This window comes from Cryptomeria japonica, chromosome 10, assembly GCF_030272615.1.
Source record: "Cryptomeria japonica chromosome 10, Sugi_1.0, whole genome shotgun sequence".
NCBI lineage: Eukaryota > Viridiplantae > Streptophyta > Pinopsida > Cupressales > Cupressaceae > Cryptomeria > Cryptomeria japonica.
The window spans coordinates 807428344-807448909 of record NC_081414.1 but is presented as its reverse complement, the minus strand read 5'-3'; positions in this window follow the sequence as shown (position 1 = coordinate 807448909).

Below are 20566 nucleotides of genomic sequence, written 5' to 3'. Positions count from 1 at the left end.
TTTTTGACCCCTCTCCATTGAGCTTTTCAGTTTTGTAGTCCAACTTTGAAAGGCCATATCTTGCTCATTTTTGCTTCTTTTTTGGTGCAATTTTTTTTGAAATGGGCTAAAATTTTGTGATCTTCACACTGGTGTGGTTATTTTCTGATTCTCTCATCTATACCTATCCAATCCTCAATTCTGCAACTTCAAAGGCCTCATTTGAGCTCATACGACCTCCTTTTCAGGTGCCATTTTTTTTGAAAGTGCATGTTTTTCATCTACTTTCATAATCTATGATCAGATTTTAGAGATTTTGAGTGAAAATTGTACTTTCAGATATTGGTCTTATTTGGCCTATTAGGTACTTGTAAATTGCTTGGATCTTAGTTAGATCTCTTGCATTATCAGTTTGAGTCTCTTTTGGCCTTATTGAGGTAGTTGTAAAATTGTAATCAGAAGTCCACTTTGCCATCTTTTGCAAGTGGCCCATTGTATACGCACTAATTATAAAGTGCCAAATCATCATTTTGATTGAGTGAATTTGGGGGGGTGTCTTGTGTGATTGTGCCTCTCTTTGTGGTCTTTCCATTTTTGTTGCAATGAGTCCTAATAAATTTCCACCTTTAACTCCACATAATTATGCATCATGGAAAATTAAAGTATGGAGTAAATTAATGGAAAAGTGTCTCACACATTACATAGATGGAACAATAATAGCACCTCCTGATCCTAAGGCTGATCCAAATGCTCAATTAGAATGGCTCACAAAGAATTGCATGGCTCTTAGAACTTTGCGCAAGTATGTATCAGATGACTTCATTTTTCACGTTGAGAAGTGTAAAACAATCAAAGAGGCTTGGGATATGTTTTAGAAATTGTATGGTCAAGTTGATGAAATCAGAGGCTATCAGATTGACAATGAGCTCACCAACTTGGATCCCAAGAGTTTTGATACAATCCAAGATTATGTCACCAAAGTAAATGAGCTAAGAGAAAAGCTTAAGGATTGTGGAATTGACAAAAAGGATGCTCAGTTGATATTCAACCTGTTGGACAAGCTTGCACAGAATATGCAGCATTTGTGTCTAGCTTCCAAACTCATCGTTTGACAGTGAGGAGTTCTTATGTTATGCCTTCATTTGATGCTTTCACAAAAATGTTGATATTGGAACAATCTAAGTTGTTGAACATGGGGTTTCTCAAGTCTTCAAAGTCCAAGGCTTTGGTGGCTAATCAAGGGAATCAAGGAAGTCAAGGCAAAGATTCCAACAAGAAGAAGAAGCACTCCAAGTCTAAGCCACACCAGGAAAAAGGACAATCATCCTCTCCATCACAAGGCGATTTTACATCCTCTTCCAAGAAGGGGACACCACCTAAGAAGGATAAACCAACTTGTGCATATTGCAAGAAGTAAGGTCATGATGAGCATCGATGCCACGCAAAGCAAGTTGATGAGTTAACTAATCTACTTAAGAAAAACAACATCAACTTATCATCTGCCTACACAAAGAAGGATTCATCTCCTTCCTCTTCCCCATAGTCTAAGGGAAAAGGGCAAGCATTTGTGGCTACAACAGGTTCTTCACAGCAATGGATACTTGACTCAGGTGCCTCATATCACATGGGTTCTACAAAGGAGCAGTTTTCTTCATTGGAGCCATCTAAGGTACCTCACATTTACATAGGTGATGATACACAAGTAGAGGTTGAAGGGAAAGGTTTAGTTGACATGGATGATGGAACATTTGAGAATGTTCTCTATGTTCCTAACTTGTCTACCAACCTTTTCTCCATCTACCAAATCACTCACTATGGGAATGGGAAAAAGGTTGAGTTTACACCAAATTCAGTTGTGGTAAAGGAACTTGATGATGATGCCTTGGTAGCAATGGGACAAGTCAATGACAACTCAAGGCTTTATTCATTCTCCCACTTTGTGCCAAGTTCACCTTCTAGGGCCTTTCTTACTCATTCAAATTCAGAAAGTAAGCTATGGCATGAGCGGTTTGGTCACCTCAACTACCGCTATCTTCAGCAGCTAAGCACTAAGGACATGGTCATAGGTCTACCTTGAATCAGTTTTTCAGAGGGTCTATGTTCAGGTTGTTCCATGGGCAAGCATCCCAAAGAGAAGTTTGATAAAGGGAAATCTTGGAGAGCTTTGGAAGTTCTTCAACTTGTTCACAGCGATGTAGTAGGTCCATTTCCAGCACCTTCATTTAGTAAGGCCCGTTATGTTCTCACCTTCATTGATGACTACTCCCGCTTCACTTGGGTCTACTTTCTCATTCATAAGAGTGAAGTATTTGACAGATTTCAGGACTTCAAGACTCGTGTGGAGAAGCAATCAGGAAAAGTGGTCAAGATTCTTCGCACAGATAATGGAAGGGAATATGTGAACAAAAGACTTGAGGATTTTTGTACATTTGAGGGGATTGATCTTTAGCATTCTGTAGCATACACTCCACAGCAGAATGGGGTTGCAGAACGCAAGAATAGAACTCTCAAAGTAATGGCTAGCTATATGATACATGCATGTTCTCTTGATCCTGCCTTTTGGGCAGAGGCAATCAGTTGTGCCACACACATCCAGAATCAGGTTCCTCACAAAGCTTTGCAAGGTATTACTCCTTTTGAAGCTTGGGCTGGTAGGAAACCGATTGTGAGACATTTCAGAGTCTTTGGGTGTCCAGCATGGGCTCGCATACCTCAACAGAAACGCAAGACATTGGAACCACAGAGTCGTCCTTGCATATTTGTTGGATATCCTGAGGGTGTTAAGGCATACAGATTGATGGATCTAGAGACACATGAGGTGTTCATTGAGAGGAGTGTTCACTTTGAGGAAAGCTCTCCTAGCTTAGCCTCTCTACCTCCTCCACCTTCCTCCATTGTGGATAGTGATGTTAGTGATTCAGATGATGAGACTCCTTCAACTCTGACTCGCAGGGTAACACCTCCATAGGGTCCACTTGTAGTTGAGGCACCTCATTCTCCACCTCCACCTAGACCTCGTTGGGCTTGACAGACACTTGAGTCTATGGGTTCTCTTGTTGGGGATCCTTCAGATACACAGAGAACTCGATCACAACATCAAGATCTTCCACATGCATTCATTGCTACTGCTTCTGATCCATAGACATTTAGGGAAGCATCAGGGGTTCCTGAGTGGGACCAAGCTATGGAGGAAGAGTATAGTTCCTTGATGAGGAACAACACATGGGATTTAGTCCATCTCCCTAAGGGGAGAAAGATGGTTCGATGTAAGTGGATCTATCAGACCAAGTTTGTAGTGGATGGTAGTGTGGATAAGTATAAGGCTCGGCTTGTTGCGAAAGGTTTCTCTCAGGTTGCAGGTGTTGACTATACTGAGACCTTTGCACCCGTAGCCAAGATGAACTCCATTCATTTGACACTTGCTATTGCTGCAGCTCATGGTTGTGTTGTACATTAGATGGATGTGAAGAGTGTTTTTCTTCATGGTGATCTTGATGAGGAGATTTATATGGAGCAGCCACAGGGTTTCATCCAAGATACTTCCTTGGTTTGTAGACTAAGGAAATCTCTCTATGGCCTTATGTAGGCCCCCAGGAATTGGTACGCCAAGATGGATTCCTTTCTTCTCTCCGCAGGGTTCACCAGGTGTCATTCTGATCCGAATGTCTACATTTTGCGACAGGATGACTCTCACTTGATACTTGTGCTCTATGTTGATAACTTGATCATTACAGGGAGTACTTCATCCATTATTAGCAGGGTCAAATCTGCTTTGCATGACAGATTTGCTATGACTGACTTGGGTCTTTTGCACTACTTTCTCGGGATAGAGATTTCACAGTCACCTTCCAGGATTACACTATCACATCCCAAGTATGTTCTTGATCTACTTGCACGCTTTCATATGGCTGATTGTAAGCCTGCCCCGACTCCCTTTCTTTTAGGAGTCAAGCTTGAGGCTCAGTGTTCTTCTCCACCAGTTGATGCCACTTTGTATCGTCAGCTTGTGGGTAGTCTCATCTACTTGACCCATACATGCCCTTATATTTCATTTGTAGTTGGCATGGTTTCCCGCTTCATGCAGGAACCACATGAGCTTCATTGGAAAGCCGCCAAATGCATCCTTCATTACATCCATGGTACACATCACTATGGGATTCACTATGTAGCAGGCATAGGACTTCGCTTGGTTGGTTACACAGACTCCGATTGGGCTAGCGACCTTGATGATCATAAGTCTACTTCTGGTTACAGTTTTCACCTTGGTTTGGGCCTCATTTGTTGGTAGAGAAAGAAGCAACATGCTATTGCTCTCTCTTCTACTGAGGCTAAGTATTGAGGTGTTGTTAACGCAGTGACTAAGACCATTTGGCTCCAGCAGATTCTCAGAGAGTTTGGTTTCACCACTCCACGGCCGACAGTTCTACATTGCGACAATTAGAGTGCTATTGCAATCTTGAAGAACCCGGTCCAGCACCAGTGGACCAAACACATCGAGATTCATATGCACTATATCCGAGAGCTCATCCAGGAGCAGGTCATTGATTTGCAGTATTGTCCTAGAGCAGAGTAGGTTGCTGACATATTCACCAAACCTTTCACCGAGAGTAAGTTCTAGCAGTTGCGAGCTCTCTTGGGGGTGCAGGATGTGTCATTAGGGGGGGTCAGCTGACTTCTCCTTCCTCTCTTATGGGGGGGACTTTTTCCTCTTTGAGGTTTTGTCCTTCTTCTTTGAGAGTCTTTTGTACATTCATCTTTCTTTTGGGGGGGAGTTTTTTCCCACTGGGTTTTCTCCCTTTCTCCGTTTGTGAGAGATTGCATTGCATAGTTTTGCTTGCATTTACATATTGTACATGGGTACCTATCATGGCCTAGTAGCCAGGACCCATCTTGCATTGTTGACTTGAGTCTTCATTCCCCTAAGTTGCACTTAAGGGGGGGTGTTGGTGTAAATAAATATTCATTTTGGATATTATTACACTTACTTAAGTTAACTTAGGATAATGCATCTCTTCATAGTTTGGATTTGAGACACTTAGGGAAGTGTGCACATAGGGATAGAGCTTGTAGGAGAAATTTCACCTTTTGTGGTCTTATTTTGCTGTTACACTCCACATTCGGTGGGTCATCCACCTCTTGTGGAATATTATATTATTTCTCCTACCTACCCTTAGTATTTCTTACCTACCCTTGTTTCTCATTGAGTCACATGTCATAATTGTGTGCTCATACATCCATATGGCCTTGCCTATATAAGCAGGCCTATATTCATTGTATTGGTTAATCCAGTTGATCATTTTGCATATTGATGAGAATACAATTTGTTCTTGTCATTCTATTATCTCTTTTTATGCTTTTCATTGTGCCCTTGATCTTGGCAAAATCCTACAGAAACAAATCGCCTCTTTTATCCTTAATTATCTAATCTGCATATATGGCATTCCAAGTTCCATCATCACAGATAATGGATGACCTTTCAAGAACCAAGATGTGCGAGAACTATGTGAAAAATTCAAAATCCAACATCGTTTCTCTACACCTTACTACCCATAGGGGAATGGTCAGGCAGATGCATCCAACAAGACAATATTGAAAATCTTATAGAAAACAGTGAATGCTGCAGGCAAAGATTGACATGTACAACTCAATCCAACAATTTGGGCATATAGAACTAGCATCCGCACACCTACAGGAGCTACACCATATTTGTTGGTGTATGGATCAGAAGCCATTTTACCCTTGGAGGTAGAAATTCCATCTCTCAGAGTCTCTTTGAAAGGCCTAATTTCAGATGAAGAGTATCGAGTCAATCGACTGCAAGAGCTAGAACTTCTAGATGAAAGACACCAACGTGCCTACACTCATCTCAAAGCATATTAGCAACACATGTGCAGAAGCTACAACCACAAGGTCATTCCCATAATTTATAAAATTGGTGATTTAGTACTCAAGGAAAATCCTAGAAATCAGCAAGATCGGGAAAAGAAGGAAATTTGAACCTAACTGGTTAGGTCCCTATGTCATCATATCAGCCTATTGATAAGGTGCTTATCAACTAACAATTTCAGAAGGAGATGTGCTTGATGAACCAACTAACAGCATCCATCTGAAGAAATACTACACCTAAGAAGTCTAATGCATGGAAAAGTCAAAAATATCAAAAAAAAAAAATCAAAAATATCAAAAATCAAGAAAAAAAAAATAAAAAGGTACAATAAAAGTAACTGGTGAAAACCTGGCAACAGGCGCTATTGTGAGAGGGCAGCTCCTCTATCTCTCTACCAAACCGGTATATCCACAGTCCAGCACTATTAGCCATCGCCCGACATTTTTATCACATTATCTAGAACATACTTAGCATAGTCACTATCCTGGTTTATCCAAATATCATTTCATCATATCCCACCATGGCTTGATAATCACTGTGCAAATCCAAAGGAAAACCCGGCTAGGGGCAGCATTGATCAGAACTTGCAGCAAATTCAAGACATCAAAACTTGTAGCAAACTCAGAACATCATATCTAGTAAACAGCTCAACAATTGCAAAAACACACATTGATCACTTAACGGGATTCACAAAATATGATGGATGATTTTCTGAAGTATCAAATGTTGGCATTTTGCATAAAGTTTTGACTATTTTTGCCCCTAAATTTTTTTGCACTATTGGATCATCTATATTTTCTTAACAATGCATTAAGCTACAGAAAGTCATGGAGACTCCAATATTTTTTTTAGTTTTCTGTTTGTGAGGTGATCACTTGTACTGTGCAAATACTTGTCTGGAGATGTGATTCATAGCATATCACTGAAGACATCATTCCACTTTGCGCGTACAATTGGTTTAATCTTGTCTGTTTATACGCAATCCACACTCAGGTCGTCCTGGTTCAATTATACCTTGACACTTGTGCTATCTTGCAAAATAAAAAATCATGTAAATTTTTCTGAGGTCATTATGGTTCAATTATACCATTATGCTTGTATAAATTTTCAACATATCCCAAACAAATCAAAGCTCAATGATGATACCTACAAAGAAAGCAAAAACATGTGACTATACAGGGATGACAAATGCAGAATGAGGATGCTAAGTTTAGTTGCATATCATTTTACAATTAGTTGCATATCACATTAATCTTCCATCAGTATCATTTCATTTTCCATATCATATCATACATCTCATTTTCAAGATACATCTCAAAGCATATCATATCATACATATCATTTTCAAGATACATCTCACAACATATCATATCATACATCTCATTTTCAAGATACATCTCACAACATATCATATCATACATCTCATTTTCAAGATACATCTCATAAACATCATGCACTAACACATCATATTCATCACATATCAAATCACATACATCTAAGCATTGTATCATCATCATAGAAACATCAAAATCATATAGAAAGCATCATCCATAGCACATCACATGAGGATCAAGGAAAATGATGTCATATATATATATATATATATATCAAAAATGATCAATGTACAAAATATGTCATGTATGTGCCAAAACAACAAAAGCAACAAAATACAATGGAAACAACATCTCTTAGGTATGACTATCTCCTGAGAGTGATGGTCTCGTAGCTGATGTCCTAGCACTTGGATCTCTAGGTGGATCTTGTCTAGGAGGCCCTGTCACGCCTCTGCTCTCTATCCTCAACCCAGTCTCTCGAGATCGACTGGATCTCGAAGCTGTAGAACTCGGCACTTAGCGCTCCCTGGGCACCACATCCTCATAATGCCTCCTATAGTACTCCGCCTCCTTGGTTCTCAAAGCAACCTCTCTCAGGGTATCTCTCATCGAGCCACCCACTGTCGCTCTCTCCAAAGCCTGTGCTTGAGCCTCGGATCGACCCAATCACTCCAAAATGGTATCTCGCTTAGTGGTCAACTGTGTAATCAATCGTTGATGCACCAATAGCTATGTATACAGGTGTTGCACTGATAACTGTAGCGACCTAATCTGTATGTCCTCCCGGTACATCGGAATCCTCATCTAGATGGGTACCTGTGAAGTGGTACCCCTATGCCTCTCCCTGTCCTCGGTGCTGGTGGGGGTAAAACATCAGCTCTCCTCCTCTAAGTTGGCGGTCTAAACTCGTCAGTCCCTCCCACTGCTACTATCACCTCTCCCACTCTCTCCTCTCCCCCAGCTCTGATAGCCAAACCTCCTCTACCTCTATCCACCATCGCTCGCCGCACAACTCTCTCCACCCGGATCCTTTTGGAACTACCATATCCACCTTTGTCTCCTCTCCTCCCACCATCTCCACCCTTATCTCCTCTCCTCCCACCATCTCCACCCCTATCTCCTCTCCTCCCTCCATCCCCTCACTGATCTTGGCCACCTCCTCTACAATCACCACCATCATCCCCTCCACCATCCCCACCTCCCGCATCCAGCTCCTCTCCATCCTCTCTTTGTCTCCCTAGCCTCTTTGGCTGCTCATCAGCCTCATCATCGTCAAAAGCAGGAATCATCTCTGCTAGATCTGATATCCTGGCAACTGCATATGCCGCAAACAGTGTGGCAAACTCCTTTATCATTCCCACGTCCACTACCCCATAGGTGTAGTCCCATATCTGGCCGGCTAAGTGAAAGAACTCCTCAACCATCATCACACTATCAATAGTAGGTCCCCACTCTGGTATATCCTGTCTCCATTGAGCATATAAGCATTCTCCTTGTGGAACTCCCTGTTGATGACCATACTACCGCAACACTCGGCTATGCAAAAATATCTCAATAACAAAGGGCGTCTGCCCTATCAAAAATTGGGTCATGTAGACATAGGGCATATCCATCCCATCCTCTACCCATACCTCGCACTCCATGTACGGTCTCCAGATGACCGTATCAATATCATCTAACACTCTCCTCCAATGCTCTAGTTTTCCCAGCTTACGCTGGACAACTATCCCTCGATATCCATATGCATACGCACACCCAGCAGGCCTATCTCTATCCGCAAGTGGCCTGGCTATGGGAATATGCTCCCACGCCCATACTTGTAGTAGTGTCACTCCAGCTAATAGACTACTATAACCCAAGTACACCACCTGATGCAGATCCTTGTATAAGTGAGCCAGCTTAGTCGACCCCCATGCAAAGCAGCGACCCTACTTCACCATGTCCTCCAGAACCAATCCCCATCCTATTGCCAGTCCCTTCGACCTATGGTCAGGACATAAGAAACCACCTATAAACCCTGCCAGCACTGATGGTAGAGGAGCATAATCCAAATCTATGAACTCCTGCCATGGGATCTCATATCCACAAACTGTATCATCCTGAAGAATCTGGCAAAGTGCCTCTATCCCGGCCTCCTCTGTCTACTCATAAGGTAACAATGCACCTACCATGGGAATCCATAGAATCTGGTAGCAATCCTTAGGTGTCACTGTGATCTCACCTGTCACCAAATGGAAGGTGTTGGTGTTGCTATGCCACCTCTCAGCCAATGCTATCAACAAACCCTGGTTTATGATAAACCGAGGCATCTCTAACAAAGAGGATAGGCCATACCTCTCAATGATATCCTTGTCAGCCTGTGTCAATCGTGGTATCAATGACCACGGTCTCGAAAATCGCTCTCACGATTGAACCACTCCAATGCGCTCCTATCAAAAAGCAAAACAAGTCCAATATCAGTTTCCTCATCAAATCCATTCATATCAAAATCAAATTCATATCAAACTTGAAACTTTGAAAATGTAATCAAGTTCCACATCATATCAATCCATTTTCATATCAAATCAAATCAACTTGTAACACAACTCAAGTTCCACAATCAAATCAACTTGTAAAACAAATCAAGTTTCACATTCATATCAGCTTGTAAAACAACTCAAGTTTCACATTCATATCAGCTTGTAAAACAACTCAAGTTTCACATTCATATCAGCTTGTAAAACAACTCAAGCTCTGCAACCATATCAACTTGTAAAACAACTCAAGCTCCACATATATATCAACTTGAAACAATTCAAATCAAATCAAGTTCATATCAAAACATCCATATCAAAAACCACATCATATCAAATCAACATCAAATCAATATCAACCTGAAACATTGCAAATCAAATCAAGTTATATCAGAACTCATATTGGACAACTTATCAAAAGAATGATAGCAGGCACATAGACTAACACTTTGCACCCATCCCAGCAAAACAGGCAAAAACTTACCTATCTTTCTTCATCCAAAATCCTACTTTACCCAAATTTTTCCCCTCATGCGCTAAACAATCTTATCTACGCACTAAACCGTTGGTTATGTGCTACCCTATTCTCTCAACACGCTACACCATTCACCCTATGCGCTAGCCAGCACCTATGCACTACCCTATCCTATTTATGCATCACTTAAACTACCCTAAGTGCTAAAAAACCCTATGCGCTATCTTATCCTGGCCCTGTGCTGCAAACCTAAACCTATGCGCTAGGGTATACCTATCCACTACCTTCCACTACCCCTGCGAACCCCGGCTAACCCTATGTGCTAGGTCTCTCCTATGCGCTACTCGTTTCCTTCTATGCGCTACCCTGTGCTCCCGGTGTGCTAACCTAACCCTAAGCGCTACCCTAACCTACCACTGTGCTATCCTAATCTACTCAGGCGCTACCCTATTTTATTAAACCCTACGCGCTACGCAACCTATCGTATGCGCTACGGTTTGACCCCGACATGCTAAACTATTAAATTCGCATGACAAAATTCAAAAACATGATCAAAAATGACAAAACAAAAATCAAAAAGGGGTCAAAAAGGATGACTTACCAGTGGTCCATACGTCACGGGCCTCCGATACCTCTGAACGTGCTCGAATCGATGAGAAGCAAAGGGAACCGGCAATTTGACTTTCTCTCCAAGTGTCACTTTCTCTAAAGTCAACAAGCACAAATGAGACAAAATAATCACTTTTTACCTTTTTATAGGGTAAATGAAAATTAGGGTTGCGTAAGCGAACATGTAAATTTCTCATGGGCTCATTTCTAACCCTCGCAAACATCATTATCGAGAGATGAATCAATTTATCACATTCAACATAGATAAAAATTTAAAATGCAATCAAAATTATCAAAGTAAATCAAATTTTCAAATTTTTGATTCATCTCTTGAGGGGGCATTATCTATTGGTATTTTGGTATGGTTTTGTCATTGATGTCAACACCTAGTAAATACACCTACTTTGGAGATCCAACAACATTCACCAGCAAACAGTAAACTATGCAAACAGTTACCGGTATATGGCTAACCGGTAGGATATAATGTTCACCGGTACCTGCATTAACATGGAAGACACTTGGTAATGTCGAAGACATCATGTGGACACTTTACTTTGAAGTAATAATCATTGGTATATTCTCATTTGCATATTTGCTTTTACCGGCAAATAGGTCCAAGTTATCTAGGGTTACACTGGCAGGTTTATCTTTTCCAGATCAGCATGGCACACTATGGAGATGATTTATTATTGTTGTAAATGCATTAAGCCGACATGTTCAATCAGTTATTGCATCAGATATTGTATTGTTTGTAAAATATTTTTATTGTAATATCTTGTAGAGCCGACCTACTAAAATTGGTCTTAGGGTATGGTATAAATATAAGATCTTATTTGTAAGATCAAGTGTGGAATGCGAAAAAGATTTAAGGAAGGGTATATGCGAGATCAAGCAGGGATATACACGAAGACATCATTTGAAGGTGAAGTTAGGTTTTTGTAGAAGCATATCAACATTACACCGGTACTGAATCCAGCATATGAAGATGCTATTTTGTGCAGTACATTCTCATTGGATTTAACCATCCAACTGTAGTCAGTGTCACTCCCATTTGTGATTGAGCAGTGAGCTCTAGGCTGTTGGCTTTTTTGCATGTGCAGACCCCTCTTTGTACACTTACTATTTGTAGTAGTATCATCTGATTGTGGGTAAGGTTTCCCACCATGGTTTTTCCCCTTACAGGGTTTCCACGTACAAATATTGGTGTCATGTGTTGTGGATGACTTTGTGCTTATGTTTCATGTATTAATTCTTACCGGTACAACAATCTTCTGTTAACACTGTTTATTGGCATACTTAACTGATTTACCAGTATCAAGCATTAAGTTGGTTAATAAGTTTTTGGTTTGAATTTATTAGACAACCGATTCACGCCCCCCCCCTCTCAGTTGTCTCCGGGACCTACAATTGGTATCAGAGCCTAGTCCTCTCTTTTGCAGAAGTTTAACAACTTGAGGAGATCCAATGTCTACTAATTATTTCAGAAAGGATAGTCCTAAACTTGATGGAACCAACTATGGGATATGGAAAATCAAAATAGAGATACATCTGAATTGCACTGGTAAAGACATCTGGGAAGTTACTAAGAATGGTTATACTGTTGTTGTAGCTAGTCAGACTGCTCCCATTACTTTAGCTAAAGATGAAGAAAATGATTGCAAAGCAAGAGAAGCAGTTTTGAGCGCATTATCAGATCAACAAATCATGGGATTATCAGATAGATCCACTGCAAAAGCTATTTGGTATCATTTGGAAACACTGAATGAAGGGGATTCCATAGTCAAAATTGCAAAACTTGAAAGCTTCCGAGTCAGGTATGAACATCTGAAAATGGAAGAAGATGAAAGGATTTCTACTTTTATGGAAAGAGTAAATGAAATTGTTTTGGGTATCAAATGTTGTGGAGGAACCTTGAGTGAAGATGAGATTGTTTCAAAAATCTTAAGAGGTTTGCCACCGACATATAAAATGAAGGTTATTGCTATTAATGAGTTGAGAACAATGCCTAATACATTAGTAACTAGGGATACATTGATTGGAAAACTTTCAGCTTTTGAAATTGAGGAATTTGGTCATGTTGCTACTATAAAAACTGATTTGGCCTTCAAAGCATCAACATCATTTGCTCCATCTTTCGACAAATCAGACTAGAGAGCCTTTTATGCAAGAGAACTTGAAGAAACCAAGAAGGAGAATGAAGAGCTTGACGAACTTGAAGCACTATTCGCAAGAAAAATGCCAAAAGGTCCAATTGGAAGTAAGTATGAAAGCAAAGCACCCTTTAAATGTTTCAACTGCAATAAGATTGGTCATATGGCTTCAAGATGCCCTGATAGACATGCTAGACTAAGAGAAGAAGCTAGAAGGACATACAAACCTAATCCTGAATATCAGAGATACAGATTTAAGAAAAACAAAGATAAATCTTGTTACATTGCTAATGAAGGTGTGACTGATGATTCTGATGAGGATCCAGCAGACAACGGATGGGTCTTTGTTGCTATAACAGAAGATCAACCGGTACCTATTGCTCAACCGGTAGAACAAGCCCTAGCAGCTAAAGTTGAATTAAAGGATGAATGGATTATTGACTCGGGATGCTCACATCACATGACTGGAGACAAAGGTAAATTCTTGAACTTTCAAGAATATAGTCGAGGTTTAGTGAGATTCGGAGATGACAAAGCCTATTCAATCAAAGGTAAGGGTTCAATATCTCTTGATGGTAAACATAACACTAACAATGTCTACTATGTTGAAGGATTAAAACATAATCTTTTAAGTGTTGGTCAATTAGTTGAGAAAGGTTTTCAGTTAGAATTTAAAAATGGAAAATGCAAAATCATGAATAGAACTAGTTTGAAAATTGCAACTGGTAATCAGACTAGAGGTAATATCTTTCATTTGAATAACAGTGAAAAGGCATGCTTAATTGCACATATAGATGAAAGTTGGCTATGGCATAAAAGACTATGTCATGTAAATTCTGATTGCATGGTAAAAATCAGTACTTCTAAGGCAGTTAGAGATCTACCTAAAATTGTGAAACCTCAGAATACAATTTGCAAGGAATGTCAATTTGGAAAACAAGTTAGAGCTAGTTTCAAAAGCGTTCCAGAAAAATCCAATAATGCCCTTGATTTAATTCACACTGATTTATGTGGTCCAGCTAGAACTAAAAGCTTACAAGGTGATAGATATTTCATGCTAATTATTGATGATTATTCTAGAATGTGTTGGGTTACTTTTCTCAGAGAAAAATCAGAAGCACTTGGGAAGTTCAAGCTATTCAAAGCAATAGTTGAAAATGAAACCGGTAAGAAAATTAAATGTTTAAGATCAAATCAAGGAGGAGAATTCATATCTAGAGATTTTAATACATTCTATGAAGTAAATGGAATCAAAAGACAGTTATCAGCACCTCGGACACCACAACAGAATGGAATTGTTGAAAGGAAAAATAGAACTATTTTGGATGCAGCAAGAAGTATGTTATCAGAAGCAAATCTACCACATGTGTACTGGAGAGAGGCAGTAAGCACTGTTGTCTATACATTCAACAAAGTTCACATCAAAGGTGAAACCGGTAAGACCCCTCATGAACTATGGTTTGGTAATACTCCTACTCTTAAGTATTTCAGAATTTTTGGAAGTAAATGTTATATTAGAAGAGATGAGTATATTGGCAAGTTTGATCCTAGAAGAGATGAAGGAATATTTCTTGGTTATTCATCTAAGAGTAAAGCATATAGATGTTTTAATAAAAGATTACAGAAAATTGTTGAAAGTACAAATGTAAAGATTGATGAACAATTCAGAGGAACTTCAAGGTATATAGACTCTGAACCGCTAACAGAAATTATGACAAATGAACCAACAGTAAATCCACCAAGACAGAATGATGATCCAGTTACTCCGGTATCATTAGAGGATTCTACAATAATTGAAGAACAACAACAGACTAAGACACCCCGGTATGTAAGACTGAATCATTCTGAAGATCAGATAATTGGAAGCAAATTTAAAGGAGTCATGACAAGAGGAAGATTGGCGAATGAAGAGGTATGTCTTATTTCTCAAATTGAACCATTATCTATCAATGAGGCATGTGAAGATAAATTTTGGATTAAAGCTATGGAAGAAGAATTAGGACAAATTGAGAAAAATAATACTTGGACATTAGTTCCCCGGCCTGAAAATAAAAAAGTAATTGGAACCAAATGGGTATTTAGAAACAAACTCAATGAAGATGGTAAGGTTGTCAGAAATAAAGCAAGACTAGTGTGTAAAGGATATTCTCAGAAAGAAGGAGTTGATTACAATGAAACCTTTGCACCGGTAGCCAAAATTGAGGCGGTTAGATTATTCTTGGCCTTTGCAGCTCACAAGGATTACAAAGTTTATCAAATGGATATTAAATGTGCATTTTTGAATGGAGATCTTGAAGAGGAAGTCTATATTGAACAACCTGATGGATTTTCCTTGATAGATGACAATGATATGGTTTGCAGATTAAGAAAAGCTCTGTATGGATTAAAACAAGCTCCAAGAGCTTGCTATGCAAGATTGGATAAGTATCTTTTAAAGATTGGTTTTACTAAAGGAAATGCAAATAGCAATTTATATTACAAAGTAACTAATGATGACATCTTGATTATGGAAGTATTTGTTGATGATATAATCTTTGGAGGAGAAGATGGATTATGCAAAGAATTTTCTCTTGAAATGCAGCATGAATTTGAAATGTCTATGAACGAAGAAATAAAATTATTTTTAGGATTGCAGATTTTACAGACTGATAAAGGCATATTTTTGAGTCAATCTAAATACTTGAAAGAACTACTTAAGAAATTTGGGATGGAGAACTCTAAACTGGTAAGCACACCTATGACTACAAATGACAAATTATCTCAAAGGGATGAATCTACACCTATTAATCCAACTAGATACAAATCTATGATAGGAGGTTTACTGTATTTGACACAAACCAGACCTGATATTATGAATGCAGTACGTATAGTTTCTAGATTTCAGAGTAATCCTAGGGAAAATCATGAATCAACAGTAAAAAGGATTTTTCAGTACTTACAAGGCACAACAAATCTTGGATTATGGTATCCTAAAGATGAAAATTTTGATCTATATGCATACATAGATGCAAATTGGGCAGGAGATGTGGATGATAGAAATAGCACCATTGGAGGAGCATTCTTTCTTGTAAAGAGATTAGTTTCTTGGTTAAGTAAGAAACAGAGTTGTACATCTTTATCAACAGCAGAATCAGAATATGTTGTAGCAGCAACAAACTGTACACAGGTACTTTGGCTTAAGCAAATGTTGAAAGACATAAAGGTAAAATGCAAGGAACCTATTACTATATATTGTGATAACACTACAGCAATTGATATATCTAAGAATCCAGTATTACATTTTAAAACAAAACATGTTTCTATCAAACTGAATTTTCTAAGGGAAAAAGTTGAAGAAAAGGAGATAAAACTGGTTTATGTGAATACTAAAGAATAGCTTGCAGATATTTTCACAAAACCTTTGCCTAAGGAAACTTTTGAGTATCTCAAAGATCAGCTCAGAGTCTTACCTCCACCGGTAGAGACTTAGACAGTTCATGATTGTCATCAACCGGCAGAATTAAATGGACAAATCTTTTATTCTGGTATTTGATGAGGAAGCTACCTCCCAGGGGGAGTAGTTGGTATATTGACTTGGTTGGTATTTTGTATGAACTTGACTTTTTGTGACTTTGGCATTTGATGTCAAAGGGGGAGAGATATATGGAAAAACATTAGGGAGAGATGTATGAAAATGAATTATCTTTTTGAGGAGAGATTGGTATGAGAGTTTGGTATAAACACATATTACTCCCAGGGGGAGAAATGGAGATTGTTGGTTTTTGTACTTGGCATTTCTATTTTGGCACTTTGATGGTTTTTCCATCTTGTGTTGCCATCAATGCTAAAGGGGGAGATTGTTGGTATTTTGGTATGGTTTTGTCATTGATTTCAACACCTGCTAAATACACCTACTTTGAAGATCCAGCAACATTCACCGGCAAATAGTAAACTGTGCAAACAGTTACCGGTATATGGTTAACCGACAGGATATAATGTTCACCGGTACCTGCATTGGGGTGAACTCACAAAGCTGGTTCCCACTTTTTGGTACGTCCTGATTTTTGCTGAAATCATACATTTTTTAGAAAATATAATGATTTAAGCTTTAAGAGGTCCCATTTTAAGTAATTAATTGAAGAGAGTTAAATCAAAGGCTCTTCGATCAAAATTTCTTGGATAGAACCTCTCTACTTCTAAATCATACTTGCAAAGGAGTCTCGTTTGCATCTATCAAATGCTGATAAAAAACCAATTTTATATTAGCTTTTGGCGGGTCAAATTAATTCATTTAATTTTTATTTTTTTAAAAGTATTTAGTCCTTATTATAAGCTTTCCAAATAGTATAACTTTTAATATATTTAATTTCATTAATATAATTTTATTTTATTTCTTATGAATGTAGGTTTTTCACCAAACATGAACTTCTTTGTTCAATGCGTTGGGAAAAATAGTAAACTAATTCAAAAAAAATCTGAAAAATATCTATGCCCTAGGTATTGATGTTTTCTTTCTAACAAAAAAAAGAAAATTCAATTTTGATATATATAGAACAAGTTATGTGTTCAAACGTACACCTATATCTAAATTATAATTAGTCGAACTTCAAAACTTAATAAAATGAAAAATATTCAACATATCACTATCAAACCAACTGCATGCCCTGGGTATTGATGTTACAAACCAAAATTCAAAAGAATTAAGTATTTATCATTTATAAAAAAATAATTATGCATTTCGGGATACACATCACTCTTAAAAAATGTTGTTTGCTGTAAACAATTACCTTTTGAGGGAGATGGAAAAATCAATAAAATTTTATTAAAACAAAATTGAAAAAAATATATTTAGAATCTACAAACAAGATGTTAAAAATCACTAGTTTATATCATCTTCAAATTCTTAACGGTTTAAAAGTTATAGGTGTCGGAAAGTGAAGGTTTTTTTCAAAATATTCATATAAGTGTCAAAGTTGGTCAAAAAGTGGGAACCAATATTGTGAGTTCACCCATTGACATGGAAGACACTTGGTAATGTCGAAGACATCATGTGGACACTTTACTTTGAAGTAATAATCATTGGTATATTCTCATTTGCATATTTGCTTTTACCGGCAAATAGGTCCAGGTTATCTATTGTTACACCAGCAGGTTTATCTTTTCTAGATCAGCATGGCACGCTATGGAGATGATTTATTATTGTTGTAAATGCATTAAGCCGACATGGTCAATTGGTTATTGCATCGGATATTGTATTGTTTGTAAAATGTTTTTATTGTAATATCTTGTAGAGCGGACCTACTAAAATTGGTCTTAGGGTATGGTATAAATGTAAGATCTTATTTGTAAGATCAAGTGTGGAATGCGAAAAAGATTTAAGGAAGGGTATATGCGAGATCAAGCAGAGATATACACGAAGACATCATTTGAAGGTGAAGTTAGGTTTTTGTAGAAGCATATCAACATTACACCGGTACTGAATCCAGCATATGAAGATGCTATTTTGTGCAGTACATTCTCATTGGATTTAACCATCCAACTATAGTCAGTGTGACTCCCATTTGTGATTGAGCAGTGAGCTCTAGGCTGTTGGCCTTTCTGTATGTGTAGACCCCTCTTTGTACACTTACTATCTGCAGTAGTATCATCTAATTATGGGTAAGGTTTCCCACCGTGGTTTTTCCCCTTACAGGGTTTCCACGTACAAATATTGGTGTCATGTGTTGTGGATGACTTTGTGCTTATGTTTCATGTATTAATTCTTACCGGTACAGCAATCTTCTGTTAACACTATTTACTGGCATACTTAACTGATTTACCGGTATCAAGCATTAAGTTGGTTAATAAGTTTTTGGTTTGAATTTATTAGACAACTAATTCACCCCCCCCCCTCTCAGTTGTCTCCGGGACCTACATTATCAACATCATTTATCAAATCTGGGGCATCGTTTATCAAATATGGGGCATGACATGAATATCTTGGCACGACATCACACACTGATCATAACCAAATCATGACAACAAATCATTTTCTTTGAATCAACATGTGCACACACGTCACTTCAAAGAGGGGCAAAATGTAGACATATAAAAATGACCATATTCCTAAATGAATATTCAATGTTCATTTTATTCTCATTCCTCTATTTAGTTAAATCTATTTTAATTAAATAGCCCACATTCTTCTATTTAATTAAATAAATTATTCAATTTATTTAGTTAAATTCACTTATGCCCTTTATGTCATTTAATTGAATAAATCATTTTATTTAATTAAATCCCTTCTCCCTACTTTTTAATTAAATTTATATATAATTAATAGTTTACCCCAATTATATAAATCTAATTTATTTAATTTCCCAACTTTCAACCAAATTGAAATAAAGCAATTTATTTTAATTAATCCTATTATTCCTCATCCACTTGCATCCTAATCCCCTTCCTAAATTCTTCTAGAATCCACCTAGTCCTAATCAATTAACCCAAACCCATTCATTATCCCTTTTCCCTAAATTTGAGGAGGTCACTTCTCAAATTTGGAGTAAAGTCTTCAAAAGGCATTAAAGCCTTTATGCCTTCAACAAGCTAACTTGTTCAATACCCCCAAATTTGGAAGGACTCTTACAAATTTGTCCCCAAAGTCTTCAAACCATTAATGGTTAACTAACCCTTAGTGGCATGATTAGAGACTTTTTGACTAGCTTAACCCTCGTCTAACCCAGGGTTCTCATCAAGAATTTATTGCTTTGACCATGGTTATCCCTTTAACCTTTGCACAAGAGTTTACCCCTTGGGTAAAATCTTTATCCATTGGATAACCCTAACCTAACCTTAACCCTTACCTTCTAAGGTAACCATGAGGTCTTCTCAAGCATTTAATGCTTCTTACATCTCCTCTCAAGCAGTCTTATGTTGATAATTGTCACCATTTCATTGGTGAAAATTGTAAACATGGATTGATAACTTTCAATCCTGACCCTTGATTAACTCCTCCAATCTTGACCATCCATTGCCCAATTTTCACTATAAATAGAGCTCTCATTCCTCCATTTTAAGGATCCATCAAAGCTTTTAGTATCTCATTTATGCTCAAATTTATCAATACATATAGCTTCTCTTTGTAATAAGAATGAATCTAATAAACATTTTAGAGTATTTCCTTATCATTAGCTTAAATCATTAACTAGTATATCATGTTAGGATAGTATTGCTACTAACCTTGTCATCTTATAATCTAGTTTACTTCATTTTTAGAATCATGCATAGATAGGATGCATTTCATGTTAAAATCAATCTAAAGCATCCCTCGTTCTTGCATTTGTCATCCCTAAGCCACTTTGTTCAATGATTAGAGAGAAAAGTCATTGGCTTGAGGGACCTTGTGAGATAGAGAACCATGGAACCTACCTTGGGAAGTTGAGTCATTCCTCATGACTCCATAACTTGCACCAAGAAGTCCCATGGGTGTGTGAACAAGCTCTTTGAGACCGCATTTTCACATTTTGAGTTTCATAGGTCCGATTTTCCCATACACAACACCAACACCCCCCCTTAAGTGAAACTTAGGGGAAGGTCGACTTAATTCAATAATGAAAGATTGGTCTCATCCACTACATCATGTTAGGTACCCATGTACAAAT